At 40.3% G+C, this 20829-nt stretch overlaps 1 pseudogene; it reads left to right on the top strand.

Moving 5' to 3' along the window:
- The window catches only part of LOC114626171, a 10021-nt pseudogene extending 7162 nt beyond the window's left edge, over window positions 1–2859 (top strand).
- The last annotated feature ends 17970 nt before the right edge of the window (window positions 2860–20829 follow it).

Here is a 20829-nt window from a genome sequence, read left to right as displayed (position 1 = left end):
TGTGTGTGTGTGTGTGTGTGTGTGTGTGTGTGTGTGTGTCTGTCTCTCTGTCTCTCTCTCCCTTCACGCCCCTGGGTTTTCAGGATTTGGTGAAACACTATCTTTTGGTATCCAAATCAGATTGACAATGGTCTTTTAGACTAGTTGGGCATCTATCTTCCTATGCATCCTTCTTTTTCTCAGGCTAAATTTTGGACAGCTAAGCCTATTAGCCTATCCTCCTGAGAAACCCCTTCCATGATATCCCACCCAAAACAGGCTTCGAGCAGAGGGGACTAGACTATCTCAGAATCTCAGGTCCAGATCAGTTAGAAATATCAGCCAATAAGGGGTGAAAGCAACTGGAGAAGACAGAAGTGGTTTGCTAAGTAGTATGTAGTTGAGGATGCAAACCTATGGATTTATAATGAAGCTGTGTTCTACAATAGAGATAATAGTCTGGAATGTCAGACAGTTCGGTTGTGGGCACTGCCCGGGGCTATTAGGTTTATTGCATTCTGTCTCAGGAGCACAAGTCAATCAAAAATCCATTCCTTGTAGGAACATTTGGCCGGGATTTTTTTTTAAGGAGAGAAAAAGAATAATAATTAAAAGTTATTAGATTGTTCAGTGCCCATAAACAAGGTAAGTAAATGAGTCATTTGCCAGAGTAAAGCTTTGTTCATTAATGTTTACAAGAAAATTACTCAAGTATTTTACTGTGGATGACAAAGTAATATTTTCTAAAAATGTTCCCTTCGCTTTTATAGTAGAAAATTTAAAAGCTATGATTATAGAATTCATATGGTAATGTTAAGATTTAGAAACAGTATGGCTGGCTGGTTCTGGGTGTCAAATTTGCAGACAGATTTAATCGTTTAACTTTAAACTTTACTTATCTGTAAAATAAAGGTAGTAATAATTATGTTTCGGGGAGCAGAAACTGATAAATCATACCTTGTTCTTAACATTTTCTCTGAACTTTTATAATCGATCATTTTAATAGTTATTTTCTGTCCTAATATACAGTCATATGTATTATTAAAGTTTATTATTTAAGTAAATTTATTTAAAATTTGTTATAGCTCCCAATGTGGCAGTGCATGCCTTTAATCCCAACACTTGAGAGGCAGAGGCAGGTGGATTTCTGTGAATTTAAGACCAGCCTAGTCTACAGAGAAGCCTTTTCTCAAAAACACCAAAACCAAACAAACAAAAAGATAATAATAAAATGAAATTTGTCACAGCAATCAAAAATACATTTCCATTTACCATTCACTATTTCAAAGTCCTGGGGTAAGTTTAAAATTTAGAAAGTATTTAGATGTCAGAATTTTAGGCTGCATATTTAACAAACATAAAGTTTCTCACACTTTCAGAGAAGTCAAGCAAAACCCTATGACCCAATTCAGTTCTGCATGGATTTTAAGACACAAAAAAAGCAAAAGAATTACTCAATACCCCCACTGATATGGTAATATACTAAACAAACTAGGGCCAGAGGAAATCTCTCTAACGCTTAGTTGCTTAGAGTTCTTGATTCACTGTTGTCTCCTAAATGGACAACTTCCTGGAACTCTGTGTCACTACTGAAAATTTGGACCAACTCATCAAAGAAAATAGACTTTGTTCCTCATTTCTCTTCTCAAGCCTGGGTCAGAGGACCATAGAAGATTAAGAATAGTGAAGCCCTCTGTAGCATGAAGAAATAAAGGGAAACTTTACAGCACTCTGTAGGCATTTGAGGAACACTCAGGACAGTCGGAACAGAAACATTGCCAGGCATCTATATACTCATATCAGGTCACTGTTCAACAAAAGCAATTTCCAGACTTTAAAGGATAAGATAAAGGAAACTTCTAATGAGAATATGAGCATTCCGTTTTCAGCACAGGGTTGGACTTTTCTGTTTCAGAATTGATAAGCAGTCCTCACCCATCCAACACTCAATCTATCCAATTCTAATTATTTGTTTGATCTTCTGGGACAGATCCAAGACCCACTTTCTCAGGCCACTGGACAACGTTAAAGTACTTCTAAGCATTGCTAAAATCACTAATGTTAATAGTGTTTCCCTATTGAATGACACTTTATTTTCCCCATCCAAAAAGGAAGATATCAGAGTGTGGGGTGATTTGACTCCCTAAGTGGCAATTGTTGCACACTTACTGGTGCCTGGCTGCCTTGAGCAAAGGACAACCAACCAAGAAGTCAATGAGATTACCCTCAACTAAGGACTATCTGCTTTAAACACTTCCAGATGCTTTGAGAAAGCTATATAGCAATCACAGCTGCTTGCTGCCAAAGAATAACTCTAGCTCCTGAAGCTATAGCCACAGCTGTGACTATTTCAAACAACGTACACCAGACTTCTTACTATCGTACGATCACAAGTCTTGGTGAAATTGAACAACACTGCAATGACTTCTACCAAGGCCAGAAGAAAAACAGTTCTCTTTGTAGCTCGGCACTGGGATTAATACAACTCGTACAAAGGGAGAAATGTTGTGTTTGGTATGAACACAATCCTTCATCTGCATGAAGTTTTGCTGCAACTGGTGCAAACATTCTAGCTGTATACGCAGGAAAGATAGCTCATTTTGTGAGCTGGTTGAAAGACACCCTCCTATATTTGCTTACTGGTGTTGCAACATTAGGCCTAATAAAACACTTCTTTGGGGTTTGGGTTTGGTTGTGGTTGTTTGTTTTGCCTGCTTTTGTTCTTTGTCATTCGTAGAGCAGGCTAAGGTGGCCTCATGCAGGAAGGAAGGAGCAGGGGAGATAGTAACAGTGTTGGCAGCTACACCAGCAGGGGCAGTAGCAATGGCAGAGGAGACAGTAACAGTATCAGCAACCCTGCCCTACAAGCAGCAGCAGTGACCATGGCAACAGAGATGAGGGACAACTGAACTGCTCGCAAAACAGAGCTGATAGACCTTAAGGACCAATAGTCTCAGATACCTTATGTTGAGAAACTAACACCAGCTGCTATCAAGGACAAAGGAACTTCAAAAACAAGGACTAAAAGTTTTTATGCTAGATGCCATCAAGATCTGGAGAATTCTGGGGCAGGCAAGAGGACTCTGGATAAAGGCACTTGCTGTACAAGTCTGATACAAGCCTGATGAACAGAGTTTGTTCCCTGGTAAGAGCCAACTCCACAGCTAGCTTCTGCCTTCCATACATTCAATATGTAATGCATGTGCACACCCCCACACACACACACATACTACTACTAATAATAATAACAAAGTTTCTAATGTTTAAAACAATGTAATCTAAATATGTAGGCCCAAAAACTTAACAGTAGCATTTCTTCAAAGCCAGGGAATCCTGGTACCTAGAGCCAAAGGCATATTATTAGCATCTGTCCAAGGCTAGAAAATGCCAACTCCTTGGCATCCACATCAGTTTCAGTACTAATACTTCCCTCTGTTTTATTTATGGTTTTTGAGACAGGGTCTTAGTCTTGAATGGCCTGGAAGTCACTATGTAGACCAGGCTGGATGGAAATCACTTTGTAGACCAGGCTGACTTCAAATTCACAGAGATACACCTGCTTCTGGGATTAAAGGCATGAGCCACCATATCCAGCTTTATATAGTGAAGTCAGAGAGAGAGACAGAGACAGAGAGACAGAGGCACAGAGACAAAGAGAGACAGAGAGACAGAGACGGGCAGAGAGATATCTACCACTGCTGCTCACTGCTGCTAGAGGTTGGGAGTCAAAAAGTTAACAAGTGCCCTGGAACAAGCTTCTCCTGGAAGCAGAAGGAGCCCAGAAACCAGAGTCAGAATAATCTAATGCTCCTAAAAGGCTTTGGGTTGGGATTTCCAACAAAAGCTATGTCTGTCTTGCTTACCGTTGTCCATCTTCAAGCCAGGACAGTACATTGTAAGCAAAATTCCAATGCAGATCTGATCATCAATATATATGATTATAACTGATTATTTGACATTGTGAAAGACAAAAATGCATCAGATGATTAAGCAGACTACGTATTTCAACTACTGTAATAGAAGGATGTTCATTTAGTAAAAGAAATGAGAGTCCAGGCTTCTATGCAGCTGGGTAGGCAAAAAAAGTCATCCTCATGTCTTCTGGGAGTCATGAGGAAGGATGGTATTGAGTCTTGGCTTAGAATATGTGAAACTGGAGTGATTCTTTCTAGTGAGCTACTTCTAAGAATGCAAAACAGTGAGAGGGATTTTCTACCACTCTTACTTTCTGGGAACAAGGCTTTTCAAATGAAGTTCAACATTCCAATAAAGTGTGTAGAGCAGTTAAGGAAAAACTAAGAGCTCATAGTAGGAACTCTTAAAGGACAAATGTTGCCATTTAGAATGAAGACCAAGGACAACCCTACTTAGGTTGCTATCAGTGGGAGTGCTATCAGTGGGGCTTCTATTGCTGTAAAGAGACACCATGACCACAGCAACTCTTCTTTTTAATGTTGTGTTAAATAACTTATTTAATTTCATTTTGTGCGCATTGGTGTGAGGGTATCAGATCCTCTGAAACTGGGGTTACAGACAGTTGAGAGCTGCCATGTAGGTGTTGGGAGTTGAAGGTCCTCTGGAAGAGCAGCCAGTTCTCTTAACCACTGAGCCATCTTTCCAGTCCCAACAGCAACTTTTACAAATAAAGGAAAGCAGTTAATTGAGCCTGACTTACAATTTTATTGTCACTCCACACAGCAGTATGCAGGGAGACATGGTGGAAAAGAAACTGAGAGTTCTACATCTTGGTCTGCAGAGAGCAGAAAGAGACGGTATGGTCCACTGGGCAACGCTTGAGACCTCAAAGCCTTCCTCCACGGTGACACACTTTCTCCAAAAAAGCCACACCTCCTAAAAATGTGGGCCAAGCACTCAAACACATGAGTCTATGAGTGTCATTCCTGTTCAAACAACCACAAGGAGCTTCCCATCCTATCAGTTGCCACCAACATTTCTTGTCTGGTATTACAAGTCCTTGTGGGTCTCCACAGACTTAATGACATGCTAGCGTCCTTTTCCTTTTTCATGTGTTACAACCATCCTTTCTCACTCTAAGTTTTCGTCTATATGATGTATTGTACCTGTCTCCATTTAGAGACTCACCTATCATTGAATCCATTAACACAGCTTCTGCATTTTCCCAGCAGTTGGTACTCATCAATTTTCCTTCTCCATAATCGCTCAGCATTAGCTGCAGATGTGGGAGGCTTCACTGGGCAATCCTTTCACTGAAACATTTATAAAGTATTAAATAAGACTGGCACAGGCAAATCCCTGAGGACTCTCACCGTGTTTACCCTTCTCCTTCGTAACAAATGTGCATTTCTACTCATTTTGCTTCCTGTCTCTAAGCCAATTCTACATCTATAACAAAATATCCTTACCCATCCTACGGTGACAACAGTTCTCATTAAGCTGCACTTTGGAGGTTTTATAAAGCACAAAATGCCACCAGGGGACAGGGGTAATTCATAGTGTGTTGATGTGACACCCTCCTCCTCACTGTGACATTTAAGAACCATTTAACCCAAAGGTTAAACATTGTCCCCACAGACACTCAAGCACAACAGATGGGTAGCATATCTGAGGTCCCAACACAAACCTTGGAGCCCAAATCTCACCAATAAAAATGTGTCAAGCAATATTAGCCTTATATTAGTAGAAAGGGTTTCCGAGTTTGGATGATTATGGTCTGAAAATGTATCTATGTAGAATAGTGCTTCCTTCTGAGTAAGGCCTTTCACATTGTTTTGTCCTTGGAGGACTCTATGCAAAATGTACGTTTTTTTTTAAAGATTTATTTATTTATTATATATGAATACACTGTAGCTGTCTTCAGACACACCAGAAGAGGGCATCAGATATCATTACAGATGGTTGTGAGCCACCATGTGGTTGCTGGGATTTGAACTCAGGACCTCTGGAAGTGCAGTCAGTGCTCTTAACCACTGAGCCATCTCTCTAGCCCATGTACGTTCTTTATATACATGAATCAACGATGGTTTAATTTGCCACTGAGATGAAATTGGCCTATGTTAGTTCTTTACTATTTACTAATGAGAACTCAATAGCTCCTTCTTACCCAGGCTTCTCTGCTATCCCTACTGAAACACCTCTCATTCCTTGAGCACCTCCCACTGGGATGTATTTGCTTACTTATGTAACTCTCTACTGCCAGCATCTATGAGCCTATTTGTGGCAAGGAAAGTGTTGAATTCATCTCTAGATCATCAGAGCCTGAGCTACAACAGACACACACTACATAAATGAGTGAATTAAATGCATAAACACACAAGCCACACAGCACTTTCCCCCCAAACTGTATGTCACTATGGAACTTGAAGAAGGAAGAGGAAGAGGGTTAGGTTTGAAGCAAGCTATCAAATGTTCTTTGTGGTTCAACTTGAGAATGGCAAGAGCACATACCTAGGTAAAAACACATACCTGCATTCATTTAGTAGGAAGTTTCTAACCCCATTTCTCTAACCCACTTCAGTGCCCCTGACAGCACTACTCAGGGCAGGGGCTCACATGTCAAATCTGTGTTCATTTCCTTGGGCTTCAATAGCAAGGCACCATATGCTGCTGGGTGGCTCAAACAATAGATATTAGTTTCTCAAAGATTTGAGGTCTGGATAGATCAAGACTAAGGAAGTAAGCAGGCATGGTCTGCCCTAAGGCTTTGCTCTGTGGCTCACAGATAGCTACCTTCTCATTGTGCCTCCACATTTCTGGTGTTGTCCTTCTTTACTCAAAAGTCTTGTTGGATTAGGGTTCTATCCCGATGATCCCCATTCAACCTTTATGATTTCGTTATATGATCCATCTCCATTGGGGCAACACTGGGGGTTAGGACTTCCATGTGTGAATTCGAGGGAACATATTTCAGTATATAACATGATTCTGTACTTCATCTGTACCCTCCAGGTCTAGGCTCCAGAATGGCTATATTCTTTCCCCCTCTGAGTCCCCGAACAACCCAAAGAAGAGCTTTCATTTTCAGAGAAGCTTTAGTGCACTTGCTTCTATACATTCAGTAAACACTTACTGGATATCCACTGTGTGTCAGGCCCTTGAAATACATCCACAAACAAAGAAACAAAGATACTCAATCTCAGTAAATTGCCATTATGGGGAGGGGAAGACAAACCATACACAGAAGAAAGCTTTAAGTACTCCATAAGAACAGAAAAGACAGTAAGGGAAAGTAAGATAGTCTTACCTAGGGTTTTCATTGCTGTAAAGAGATATCATGACCAAGGCAACTCTTATAAAAAGACAGCATTTAATTGGGGCTAGCTTACTTTTTCAGAGGTTCAGTCCCTTATCATCATGATAGGAAGCATGACAGCATCCGGGCAGGCATAGCGCTGGAGGAGATGAGAGTTCTACATCTTGTCCTGAAGGGAAATAGAACACTGGCTTCCACATGGCTAGGAGGAGGGTCTCAAAGTCCTTACTAACAGTGACACAGTTCTTCTAACAAGGCCACACCTACTCCAACAAGGCCATACCTCCTAATAGTGCCACTCCCTGGGCCACTCCCTGGGCCAAGCATATTCCAACCACCACAAAGATGCTTTGTAATAATCCAAGAAAGCCTCACTGAGAAAGTAACATTTTATTTAAAAAATAAAATAGATAAGGTGAAAGTTAGATCCTTTCAGTTGTTGAAAAATAGACCCAGGGAACCTGAAATAGCCCCTGGGCAGCCATTGACTCTAGTATTAGGTGTTCAGTGTAGCACCAAGACTGTTGCACAAAGATAAACACAAAAGACTATCCTCTAGGAGAGATAAGGCATATATTTGACATGGCTGTAGATATGCAAACATGGAATGTTCTATACTTCTCTACTTTGAAGGTAAACTTTCAGCAAGATAGTATTTTAAAAATATTTGAGGTACTGAGGAGATGGCTCTGTATAAAAATACTTGCTGTGAAAGCAAAGAAGCCTAAATTCAAATCTCCAACAACCATGCATCAACTGGGCATGGCCAGTTGTATTTATAATGCAGAATTGGGAAGTTGGAGATGGGAATCTTTAGAAGACTCTGGCCTAGCCAAAATAGTCAGCTTCAGGTTCATTAAGACACTCCATGTCAGAAAAACAATGTAGAGAATGACTTAGAAAAGTCTTCCTCTGGGCTCTCTGCATTTTGTGCACATAAGCATGTACAACTACACTAACACATGTACATCAGTCATACACACAGGCACATGCAATGCTTGAAACTATCTTTCCTTACCCTCGCCAAGCATTGCCCTTGCAGCTTCCCTGATGCAGCCAGTTTGGCAGGGCTGACTCTCCACCTCGGCTTAGGGCAACACATTGCTTCATTTTAATGATTGATTGCCCTGGGATAGACTACTTTCCCAGGACTATTCCAGAAAAAGGTCACTTTGATAGGCCTTCTGGAGCAAGTACCTTACATGCCACAGAGAACTACTGAATGAGGACTTGTTCCAGCATAGCCCAGGACACCTCATTTAACTGATCTCTGTTTGCCTGCTCTATCCTTCCATCCCACACCAACATATCTCTAATGCCTTTCCTGGGCTAGACTAAGTCTAGACAGACTTCTTTCTGACCATATGCCACTGACCTACCATTTCTTAGAAGATTTACCTTAGGTCTGCTGTAAATTTCTTTCACATTCCAACTCAAGAACTTGGGAGACAGCTCTCTGAAATAATATTATTCAAATTCATCTCCCAGTATTTTGGGAACGGTAAACAGTTAGACAAATATAGATGACCTAACCATGTGGATGAACCTCTCTTCTAAAGCCCCCCATCCAAACACTTGTCCAGTAGCCAGTGGGCTGTAGCATTCAATACTCTCTTGCCTTTTGTTCTAGTGGGGTTGACTTTAATCTTTCCCTCTTATTTCACTAATCTGTACTCTGTTTAAAACAGCTTTAAATCAAAGTCTTCCTTGTCCAGGGATAAAGAAAGGTGGGAAACTATTAATAGCTGTTTTACCTTCCTGAATATATGTTTAAAAACGTTAGTTTGAATCCCATAATAACTATCTAGTGTATCCTGTTTACAACTGCAGCCAATGGAAAAGCAGTAGTCATTCCTTCTAATGAATGGCCCTCCTGCCCAAAAACTGTACCTGTTAATATTACTCTGCTCTTCTCTGTATTCAATGCTGGCTCAAGATAAATAGCTTCATGGTTTTTTTCTGTCACATTTCTTATTATAAAAGATGTGCTTAGCTTAAGATCTAGCAGAGGTTTTTCAAACTGCTATAATAACTTTGCTACTATAAGATTAAAAAAAAAGTCATGATACCTGGTTCTTTTACTGGCTTACATCTATAACAGCACAATAAATCCTTTTATCTGAAGACCACTTAGTCTCAGGCACGTTTCTTTCACATGTGTTTAAGTCTACCCTGGGAAGAATTTTTTTGATCTTCTCTTCGTCACAAGCCTCTTCTTGAGACTATGGACAATGCCCAACCTATTTTCTGAAAGCCAAGAGATGTTTCTTTCTGGGCCACATTTCCCAGCTGCTATTGTACAACTTAACTAACAGTCTGGGTGATGTACTTGAATTCCTTTTTCATGAACAGACAAACAGGAGAGCAGATAAAAATTACATTCTTCCACCTGAAGATGCACTCTTCCTTTATTTCTTTTTTATCAAAAATTCACCTTCTCCAGAGTTCAATTCACTGTATGTACACATACAATTCCATTCCTAAGTTCTAATATCCTGTTCAAAATAAATAATTTCTGCCTTAGCAAAGAAAACACATAAAGAGAGGTTCTCATCCTGGCTGTGCCACTAACCTGATTAGTGTCAGGAAAGCTATTACCTTGCACTGGGCACACTTCTCTAACAGATTAATGGGGATGTGGAATGAGACACAGATTCTCTCTCTTATTCTTGTAGCTCACTAATTGCCAGGTTAAATAAACAGGTTCCCACCGTGAGATGGGCCAAAGCCAAATTTCTCTGAGGAGAATATTTACACAGTCACAGGTCTCCTATTGCTATATTGATCATTTTCTGTGTTTAAACTTTGCAGATGTAGAGTTAAGAATGCATTTTTATTACAATAGTTTGCAAGCAGAAGGGAAATACTTAATCCCATTAGCGACTAACTTTTGTAATTATCTTACTGGAATGTACTTTATTGATATAATAACTCTAAGACAAAAATATTTTGAATCTTGGTGGGATGACATATAGTATGAGGGAACTGATTTAAGAGAAATGAGAAATTAGAAGTAAATAATTTTTAATAGTGTACCTACAGATATATTTACCTGTAAACCTTGGGTTTGCTTAACATATGTAACAAAAAAGAGAGCAACCTCTCTCAAGACCCATTCTTCCTCTGCAATAAGCATGAATGTCAGCTCCCTTTGAGTTTCTCCAGAGCTCAGTCCCTCACTCACTGATTTTCTGTTGTGTAGGAAAAGGCAATGATGAGAAACCAGCACCAGAGTGTTAAAAGTTGATTTGTGTACTGTGTACTCTAATACTGATGTCTATGCCCAGACATCTGCCTACAGTCTGGTGGCATGGTGGCATGGTCAAGCATCTCTCAATTCAATATTATATAAAAATTCTCTTCCATTCACTGGGCACAGAAGATGGGAAGCCTGGACTTCTGATCCCAGCCAGGGATCTTGGGGAGAGAGAAGGCACAGAAGATGGGAAGCCTGGACTTCTGATCCCAGCCAGGGATCTTGGGGAGAGAGAAGGAAGAGAAGGACCACGAAGAAGGAAGGCAGAGAGACCACATGGGGAAATCAGGAGGTGGCCATGAGGCAGGGGGTCCAGGAGGAGTCAGGATGAGCAGATCCAAGGGATTTGCCATGAGGATACTCATGGAGCAGAGAAAGCCAGAGCAAGATGCAAGTTGAAGGTAAAGGACCGCATGGCTGTGAAATAGATAGCTTAGAGGGTTAGAATAGCTCAGAACCTGCCAAACCTGGGCTTGTGATTTGTTAATAAACATAATGGGAATTTGTGACAGTTTGGGGGGACCTTGAACAGGAACAAATAAGAATTTCGTGTTTAAATAATGGACTACCTGAGAGTCTTAGACTGAGAGACAAGGAGAGGGGAGATTTGGTTTGGGAGCTGAGAATAGAAATGGAAGCAAATTCAGACCAACCATGAGGATTATTTTTTTTTTATTTGTAGATTTTTTATTTTATTTTATTTTATTTTATTTTATTTTTATATTTTTATCTATTTTTTAAATCAAATCATAATTTTTCCTTATTCACACAGGGGTTATAAACACAAAAAGGCAGGTTGTGGGGAAGGGGATGATACTGGAGCATGGGTGTTTAAGGGGAGTACAGATATCTTTCAGAACAGGGTACCGGCTGGGTGGAGGTTCAGGGGACAGGTCACTATGACTCTGCCTATGACTCGCTTGTCCTTATCTAAGTTGGTATTATCTCCCAAGGCTACCTATTTACAAGGTCTATGACTACTCAGGCTGGTAAACTTCCACAAAAGCTGCCTGTTTACAATAGCTTATAGCCATCTGTTTCAATGTTTTTCTACAGAGACATAAGACTTGGTGTTAGCATACATGTATGACATGCCTATTGCTGATTTTAGGCCTATGGCTGATTTTAGGCCTTCTGTATATAAGCAGGGCTGCCCCTGACATCTCCTCCCTTCTTTAAGTATAGAAGGGCTGTGGTGATTCTAATCTTGTGAAGGCAGGGATAGAGGCCTGACCTCCAGTAATTGAAGGGAACCTTGTAATGGCTCCCATGAGGATTATTTTAAAGGAGACAAAGTCAGATATGAATTCTGCCCCACATTAGAAATATGCTTATATCAGTGTAATGGCACATGCTGATGATTCCAGCACTTGGTAGGCAGAAGCAGGGAGAGAATGAGTTTGAAGCCAGCCTAGGGTATATATCAAGATCCTGTCTCAAAAAGAGGGAAGATGGGGATGAGGGAGATAACTCAGTCAGTTACGTGCTTGTACTCCAAATATGAGAACTTGAATTAGATCCTAGTGCACACAAAAAGTTGAGTGTGATAGTGCAAACATGTAACACAGGATTAGGGAGGTGGAGACAGGTGGGGCTTACTGGCCACTACCCAGACTCGTATAATTTGCTAGCACCAGGTCTCAGTGAGACATCCTGTCTCAATTAAAATTAAAAAAAAAAATGATGCCTAAGGAACCACCCAACGCTGACCTCTTGTATCCACACAGACATGCACACATATGCATCTACACACACACACACACACACACACACACACACACACACAATAGTAAATACAATCCTAAAAAAAAATAATTCAAATGCAGTGAAAACTCCAAAGTACCACACTTCTGCTTTCTGTCATGACATCAAATGGTTAACACTGACAGTTCTCATCTGCTCTGCCAGGGTGCTCTGGTACCCTAGGAACCTTGTAATTTTAATTTTTTCAAAACCTATTTTTAATGATGGTTCTTGAATGCTTTAACCTCCTTTGTAGCCCACCACCTACCAGAGGTAATGGAAAAGAAAGGATATGGGGGCGAGAGGGATGTGGACCTGTTTAGAAAAGTTGTTTAGAGAAACTTCTGTCTGTGTTGTCTGGAAATCAGCAGTTCAGTTTTACAAGTTAACAACAGCAGCTCTATTCACTCTCAAATACTTCACAGACACACCAGCAGTCTGGTTCGGTAGAGTTAGGTTAGCAACAGCAGTGACACAACCTAGCAGAAACAGCCAGGCCTCAGCCTCAACAGGAGTCATCAAGAAAGACCAAAAGGAACACCAAGAAAAGTTCTTGGTTGTGTCTCTCTCAGGGAAACAAAGAACAGCAAATATACAAGACCCAAAAGTGTTGTATAGCTAGCTCTATAAGCAAGCCCCCATCACTGTCCATGGAGTCCTACTTATACCATCCAAACATCACCTGTCCTCCATGGGCCTTGCCTCAGCACCTGTCTTGTCTCAGCATGTACATCAGTCTTAGATGACATCACTCTGCCAATCAGCCCAAGTTCATGAAAGAAATAAAAATCTACAGCATACCACCAGAAGTTTTTTGGTTCATTTCTCTCTATAGAGTCCCAACAAATACAACTCAACTATACAATGTAAGATGGACCAACACATATGTGTTGTTAATAAAGAATCTTCATCACATGGCTTTTCACGTACTTTCTTTAGCAGAACATTTTTTTCACCTATGTCTGCTTCAGCTAAACGTTCCTCTATGTGTTTGCCCCAGCAAAACACCATCCAACCGACTTTCCAAAGAACTCTTAACTTTCTACCTCAGAACACCACTCCACAAGTGTTTAAAGCATATGCCCCAGAGATACCTCTAATGACTGTCTCAACCCCAGAAAATGATAATAGAAAGGATGTCAGCATTGCCTTTTCCACTAGTGAAATGAATGGCCATCCAGATGTTTGCATTAGATAAGAACATTGTAAAATCTCTTTGTGTGTTTGTAGAATGAACTAAAAAAGATCTAGCAAGAACAGTAGTCTCTGTTCTTTCAGATATACTCCAGGCTTTATTCTGGATAAAAACAAATCCAGATTGAAAGGACTCTTGCCTTGTATCTGACTTTAAAGTTAGTTGAACCTGCACATTTACAGTAAATTGATTTTTGATAAAATGCAGAAACACACAATGGAGATGATCTATTCAATAAGTGATGTCAGGACAACCGAATAGCCACATGTAGAAGAATGAAAATAAACTCTTATTTTGTATCATCTTCCAAGATCAACTCTAAATGGATTAAGGGCTTAAAAAAGAGAACTGAAACTGAAATTCCAAGAAGAAATATAGGGGCAAAGCTCAGGGACTATGGTATAAGCAATGGATTTGGAGATGTGATTCAAAGGCATATGAAACAAAAATAGGAATATGACATTATATCAGAATAAAAGGCTTATGTGCAGACAAGAAAAGAATCAGAAGTGTGAAGAGTCACCCTACAGAGTAGGAGGAAGTCACTGAAAATCATGTATCTGATAAAGGGTTGAAGAAGAAATTAAATAGCAAGAAACAAAATAATCCATTGTAGAAATGACCAAATAATCTGATTAGACAGATACAAATGGCCAACGTGAGTTCTTAAAGGGTCCTCAGCATCACTGGTCACGAGGGAAACCACACTAAAGTATCACCTCATACCTGTCAGATGGCTTTTAGAAAAATAGTGCAGAGAAAGAGAAATCTTGCATACTGTTACACAGACCGGTCAGCAATCTCACACTGAATACTTCTCCACAGGAGATAGCAGTCAGGTGTTGAAGAATTGGGGAAGAAAGAGGATGCTGATCATTTTAAAAGCGCTAATGATTCTCTGCAGACATCTGATGGGTAACTAAAAACAGAATGGAACTTGGGCATTTCTGCCTTCAGTGAGTATCTGTCTCCTTTGCCTTAAGCTTCGGAAACCTGCTGATCTGTGCACATAATGATACTAATCATTAAAAGTATACTAACTTTACATTGGTCATCTTCTTCCCACAAAACTAAAGGCAGGGAAACAGGAGCAACTAAGGCATTGTTGGCAGATTCCCAAATGTCAATTTTGACAACATACTTCTCCCAATCCCAAGGGGAGCTCCCAGAAGTCTTCTGCCATGGCCTGAAACCTTCCTGGAAGAGCAGGCAAAGCCTTGCAAACAGAACCATCTCCTTCCCTGTAATGAGTATTTACATGTAGAGTATTACAAAAGCAAACCACAGAAGCAGGGCATACAATGCTGGATACTAAGAGTTGTAACTAGAATTGACTAGGTAAATACTGGTCAGAGGACACAAACTCTCAATTCCATAGGAGGAACATTTTCAATAGACATGTTGGACAACGTGGAGACTGCAGTTAGCAGTCTGTTATAACCTGAGAAATGCTGAGGGGTTTAGATATTCTGACTATTTAAAATTACTAATCTGGGAGGTAATCAAAGCATTAATTAACTTCATTCAGCAATTTCACAGTGAATATATGTTTTTAATATGCTACAGAGACACAATAAGATTGCCAGTGGAAAAAAACCTTGCAAGTTTAGTAACCTGGGTTTGATTCTTAGCATTCACATGAAAGAAGGAGAGAACCAACTCCATAGTTGGGCTCTGACTTCCACATGTGCACTATGACATGTATACCTACACACATCACACACACACATACACACACATACAACATAAACAAATATGCTATATGATGTGTCTACACTTTTCAGAATTACAAGTGAAATATGAAATAAATTAAATATATTAGCAATGATGCATGATCAATCTAGCTTCCAGGATATCACTTTTTTTTCCTCGTGACCATCTACATCAAATTTGATCAAGGATTTGAAACAGAATAGCTGACCACTTGAGAGCCATTTTACTGCCCATCAGTATGGGGAAGGGTTTGCTCAGAAACCTAACTACCACCATAGTGCACTAGGTAAGTGTGAGGAGGGCGCTTACACCCCTCACCAGCTTCTAATCCTAAACGACCACTGACATTTACCCACAAGACCTTAATGACTGTGCTTGAGCAAGTTAGCTTGAGTCACTTCACAGCAGCTTTGCAAGGCATTCCAACTGGGATTCAGAGTCTTGAACCCCCTGCCCCCTGACTGCAACAGTCCACAGTTCTAAAGTTTTGCTAACCCATGTGTAGCAACTCCCTCCCAAGCCTAGAATCAGTTGCACAATAATGAAAGACTTCCATGTCTTTCAATCTTCATTTTGACATTGATTTCCATCAACTGCAGATCCAGGAACTGACTAAATTTTTCCAAAGCCAGCAATCCCCATTTCAAAGGTATCATTAAACAGTGAGGGCATAATTGGTGTTACTAACCAATGGAACTCAACATAAAGGTCCCTAGGAAAGTAGTGTGGATTTGTTCTCTTGCCTCCGCATCCCAAGAGACTCCCTTGAGCATGCCGCCCAAGGGGCTGTATGGTCTGAGCAATGGAGCTGGTCGACTCCTATCTGCCTTCCTTGTCCAGAAAGAAAGGCTCTTAGTGCTGGCTCCTGCTGCTCTTTTCCATGATGGGTCCTTTCTCTTGCAGCAGGAGCTCTGCCACTGCAGAAGAAGACCAGCTGGAGACCAGCAAATGGGTTTTTAACTCTCTTTGGGGACCTCTCAGTGACAGGTGGAGGTACCCACACGAACTGCTCATTTTGTTTCCATAGTAACATGAAGCTGTTTAGACAAGCAATGTTAGCATTAACTAGAACTGTTCCATAGGACAAACTAGGTCTCCTTGTTAAGGAGCCTAAAATTCAACTCAGAGCAGTATTTATTTTATTGAGAATTTACTACAGGATAAGCATTACCTTGATACAAATACAAAGATAGATAAAATAGACATAATCCTTGTCATTCTGTAGACTGGCATCCTTCTAAAAGGAAATATCCAAGATACACAGACCTCTGGGAGCACTGGACTGTTCTAAAGACTTTCACCTTACTCCATCTATTTCCATTACTAAGCAGCAGGTACGGGAGAGGCTTTTTATCTGTCATTTCCTTATCTACTTGGGAAAGATTTTCAAAATGACAGATTAGAATCCCACACCTGTCACCTGTTCGAGAGAGAGGTGACCACAGATGACCCAGTGACTTTCACCTGGTCCAGACAGAGGTGACCACAGCTGACCCAATGATTGTCACCTGGATTGCACAGAGGTGACCACAGCTGACTCAATGACTGTCATCTGAATAGAATAGAGGTCACTACAGCTGACTTGATGACTGTCACCTAGGAAGGTTGATCTGCACACTAGGACAACTTCTGTTCACCTCACTACTTTCATCCTCCTACCCTGCAAGCAGCCACAGTCCCTCTGTTTCTTTGTGTAACACAAAATGCTATGAAAACCTGGTTTGACACTCATACTGAACATGAATAGGCCCTATGTTTGGGCACATAATAAAATCTGTTATTTTCTTTCCTGCTAATCTGGCTATTTTAAATTTCCTTTATAGACTAAAATTAATCAAAGCATCAGAGGCAAATGAGACATTTTAACCCTTCACAACAGGCATATACAGAAATGGGTGGTATGCATAACCAAGGTAAAGAGCAGGAATCCATTCATCTGAAGTAAACCTTAACTGTAACCTATTGACATGTAAAATTCTGTCCTTCTGATATGAACTGTTCTCACAGGATCCATTCACCTCTCTCAGCTTAGGTTTAATGGATGTAGCAAGGGCAAGGAAAGGCTCTCTAAAGCACAGAAGTCAGTAATGGGAACTCCCATGGGTCTCACTTCCTCTGAACAGCCCTGGAGGGCAAGAACGTTAAGTGCTGATCACACTTACAATCATGATCATAGCAAAAATGCGAGCACAAGCCCACTATTTCTCCAATGTCTCTGCTGCCCAGGTTAAGCCATAGGCTTTGTGTTCAAATGGATAACAGAGATTCTCAGATTCTTGTGATTTGAGGAACATAGAGAGTAAAAGCAGAAAAAGTTCAGCTTATGGCTAGCTTTCTAGGATGACAAATTAAAATTAGAGTCATAACATCATACCTAATTTTTTAACTCACATGAGCCAAACTTTTCAAAACCAACCAGCCTCTCTCCTCAAAATGACAGAAACACTGGCACCAAGTCACATGTCTGCTATTAGTTATCTGTTGTATAATTATTAATCTATGGTTTGTTTTTAATACAACCTGACTGCAGTTCCCCCTCCCTCCATGTCTCTCATTCTCCAACACCCACCTCTCCTTTCCCCCAGATCCAGCCCTCCTCCATTTCCCTTCAGGAAAGGGCAAATCTCTCAGGAATAGTCACTGAACATGACTTAACAAGATACAATAAGACCAGGCAAAGACCCTCATGTCAAATTTGGATGAGGTAACCCAGTAGTAGGAGAGGGGTCCAAGAGCAGGTAAAAGAGTCAGACACTCCAACTCTCTTATTTCTTTTAACATGGGTGTGTTGTTATCTAAGCTGATTGTTAGGAAAAGATTCCCCAAAGCGTGTCTGACCCAGAGATCGTTTCCTGAGCTACATCATCTCTAATCTTTGGCAGAAATATCATCCTTCACACAGCATCCAGTTGAGGGCACAGTCCAGCTTCTTTGAACTTGCTGCCAAATTACCTACTACAAGCCTGAATTCCTCAAAGACACGCTTACTAAGACACATTTCCTTTCTATTCTACATTCCATCCTGGCGTTTATTATCTCCCTTGGGAGTCAATATTTTCAATTCAGTTTTGGAATACTTTTGTGCTCCACTGGCAGAGTGGATGAGTAAATGGGTTCCAGGCCCAACTGTGGCATTCAGGAACACTGAGTCCTGGAATAGAAATCACTTCCTTTCCCTAAGCCCCATTTATCACCTGAATATAGAAGAGCAGATATGACTTGAAGTGGTCATAAATAACACACAAGCATGAAATGCTCCTTATTTTTGTCACTATTTCAATGTTTCATTTATGAGTGTTTATTTGTTCTCAGCAATGACACAACTAAATATAAGTCAACGCAGAAAACTTAACCCAATCTAGTTGCAGGTTTAAAGTGCCATCTTCAAGTGTCTCCAAGAGGGCATACAACCATCCCATTTCATCACTCCATGTTCTCTTAGCTGCAGCTCTCTGTACTTAGCCCTCAGAGATCACAGAGGCAAAGCAAGAATTAGTTCAGATCTCTTGTAGGTGCTAGAAAGAAGTGATGCCTTCCATTGTCTATCATAAGGGTCACAGATGACACACCTATAACAGAAGGCAGGTTAAGAGAAAAGCATTAGACATTTGTACTTCAATGTATTATTTGACATTGGAGCCTTCCAAAATGAGGGTTCAGTGGCTCCCAAAAAAAATTCTTATGCTTTGATTTATAAGACAGCGAATGTAGAAATGCATGCTCTGATATAATAGACTAAACTGAGGAAGCTTAGAGGGGTGTTGTTAGCTTCCTTGTGACCTGTGCATTGTCCATTCTTCTAGATACACAGGATCCCTTCTAGAATGAGGGCCTCCTGATCTCTGCGTCAGAGAAAGTACCTCAGAGAATTTCTTTATGACAGAGAAGTAGGGGAAGGTTGGAATAGTAGCTCTAGGGTTTTTATCTTAGTTCAGGAGTTCTGGTTTCTATATTTGTATGAGAGGAGAAAGGATCAAGAGAAATACAAGGGTCTCTGGTATTTTGTTGAAGATTTTTGTTTCTATTGTTCTCCAAGAATATTTGTCTGTAACATTTTTTATTATTTTTTTGATGTTTCATTTCTTTCTTCTCTAAACTTCATTGTGCCCCTCTCTCTGTTAGTTTTGGACTCCCTTTGCTTTTTTTCCCTAGTCCCCTGAGCTGTAAAGTTAGGTTTTTATATTTTAATGTAGGCACTGACTACTATAAAGTTCCCTATCAGAACTGTTTCTGTCAGTTCTACCCATTGCGGTCAGCTGTGCATTAGAATCTATTTTTAGACTTCTTAAATTTCTCTTCTAACTTGATTCTTTAGGAGTATGTTACTTGTTTCCATAAATTTGTGAATTTTTATATCATTCCTGTTACTAAGTTCTGGGCATCTGCTTTTGCAACAGAAGAAGATGCTTGTACCTTAAGTTGGTTAAAACTTGTTTTGCGGGCTGGAGAGATGGCTTAGTGGTTAAGAGCACTGACTGCTCTTACAGAGGTCCTGAGTTCAAATCCCAGCAACCACATGGTGGCTCACAACCATCCGTAATGAGATTGGATGCCCTCTTCTGGTGTGTCTGAAGACAGCTACAGTGTACTCATCAATAAAATAAATAAATAAATATTTAAAAAAAAAAAAAACTTGTTTTGCATGGTAACATACAATAAATTCTGAAAGATATTCTGTCTGTGCCAGAGAAGAATGTGCATTCTACTGGGTAGACTGCTTTGTATGTGCCTATTAACTGTATTTGATCTGAAGTATATTACTGGGTAGACTATTCTACACGTGTCTCTTAACTGTATTTGATCTAAAATACATCCCAAGTGCTGTGATTACTTTCAATACTTTTGTCTTTTTACTTTAGTGGCAGAGTATAAAGAACTGCAGTGTCAGGATACTGTGAAGATTACTGCACACTTACCGTTGCCCATGATTTTCATATTTTCATTTGTTTTTCTACCTCTGACTCATGTGCTGTCATCTGAGCTAGGAGGGTTCCCTTTAGCATTTCTTCTAAGATGTGTTTAGTGTTGATAAATCCCCTTGAAGTTTGTCTAGAAAAGCCTTTACCTCTCATATCTTGAAGGGTTTTTTTTTTCAATGTTTCGAATATATTATCCTGCCATGTTGAAGTAGAAAATCATGAGAGCAAGCAAGCAAGTAGTGGAGAAAAGTCTGCTTATGACAGACTGTGAGCAGAAATGGGGTCAGGGGTCAAGCCAGGGCAATAAATACACACATCACCCCGCAAGACACCAACTCATGAAGTGTCCATGACTTGCTGATAGTATATTAAGTTATCAACCCATAAAGGAATCAGGCCACTAGTGAGTTCAGAGCTATTGTGATGCAAAAATCTCCACAAGGCCTCTATCTCTAACCCTGGTTATGTGAGGAACTGGAATTTCAATACACAAGCTTTGGGGAGACATTTAAATTCAACAAAATAAGATGGAGACAAAACATCCGTAAGTACACCCCTGGGGCTCCTGCAGGGCCCTGAATACATCTTTTCCTCCCTCCTGCAGAAAAGGACTCAACTCTGTCTTTTCTCGATTGCGTGAAGCTGGGCTGGATGTAAAAAAAAAAATGAAATGACAATTTCTTTTCTCTGTTTCTAACTGTCCCAGGAGACAATAATCTTGGTTATCTCAGGCTTCTCATGAGGTAAGACAGAAAACCAGCTCACAGACAGGCTGAAATGTGGATAGTAAAAT

Source organism: Grammomys surdaster, unplaced genomic scaffold, assembly GCF_004785775.1.
Source record: "Grammomys surdaster isolate TR1022 unplaced genomic scaffold, NIH_TR_1.0 229, whole genome shotgun sequence".
In the NCBI taxonomy this organism is placed as follows: Eukaryota; Metazoa; Chordata; class Mammalia; order Rodentia; family Muridae; genus Grammomys; species Grammomys surdaster.
The sequence above is the reverse complement of the archived record's forward strand: the minus strand, read 5'-3'. Positions and strand labels throughout refer to the sequence as shown.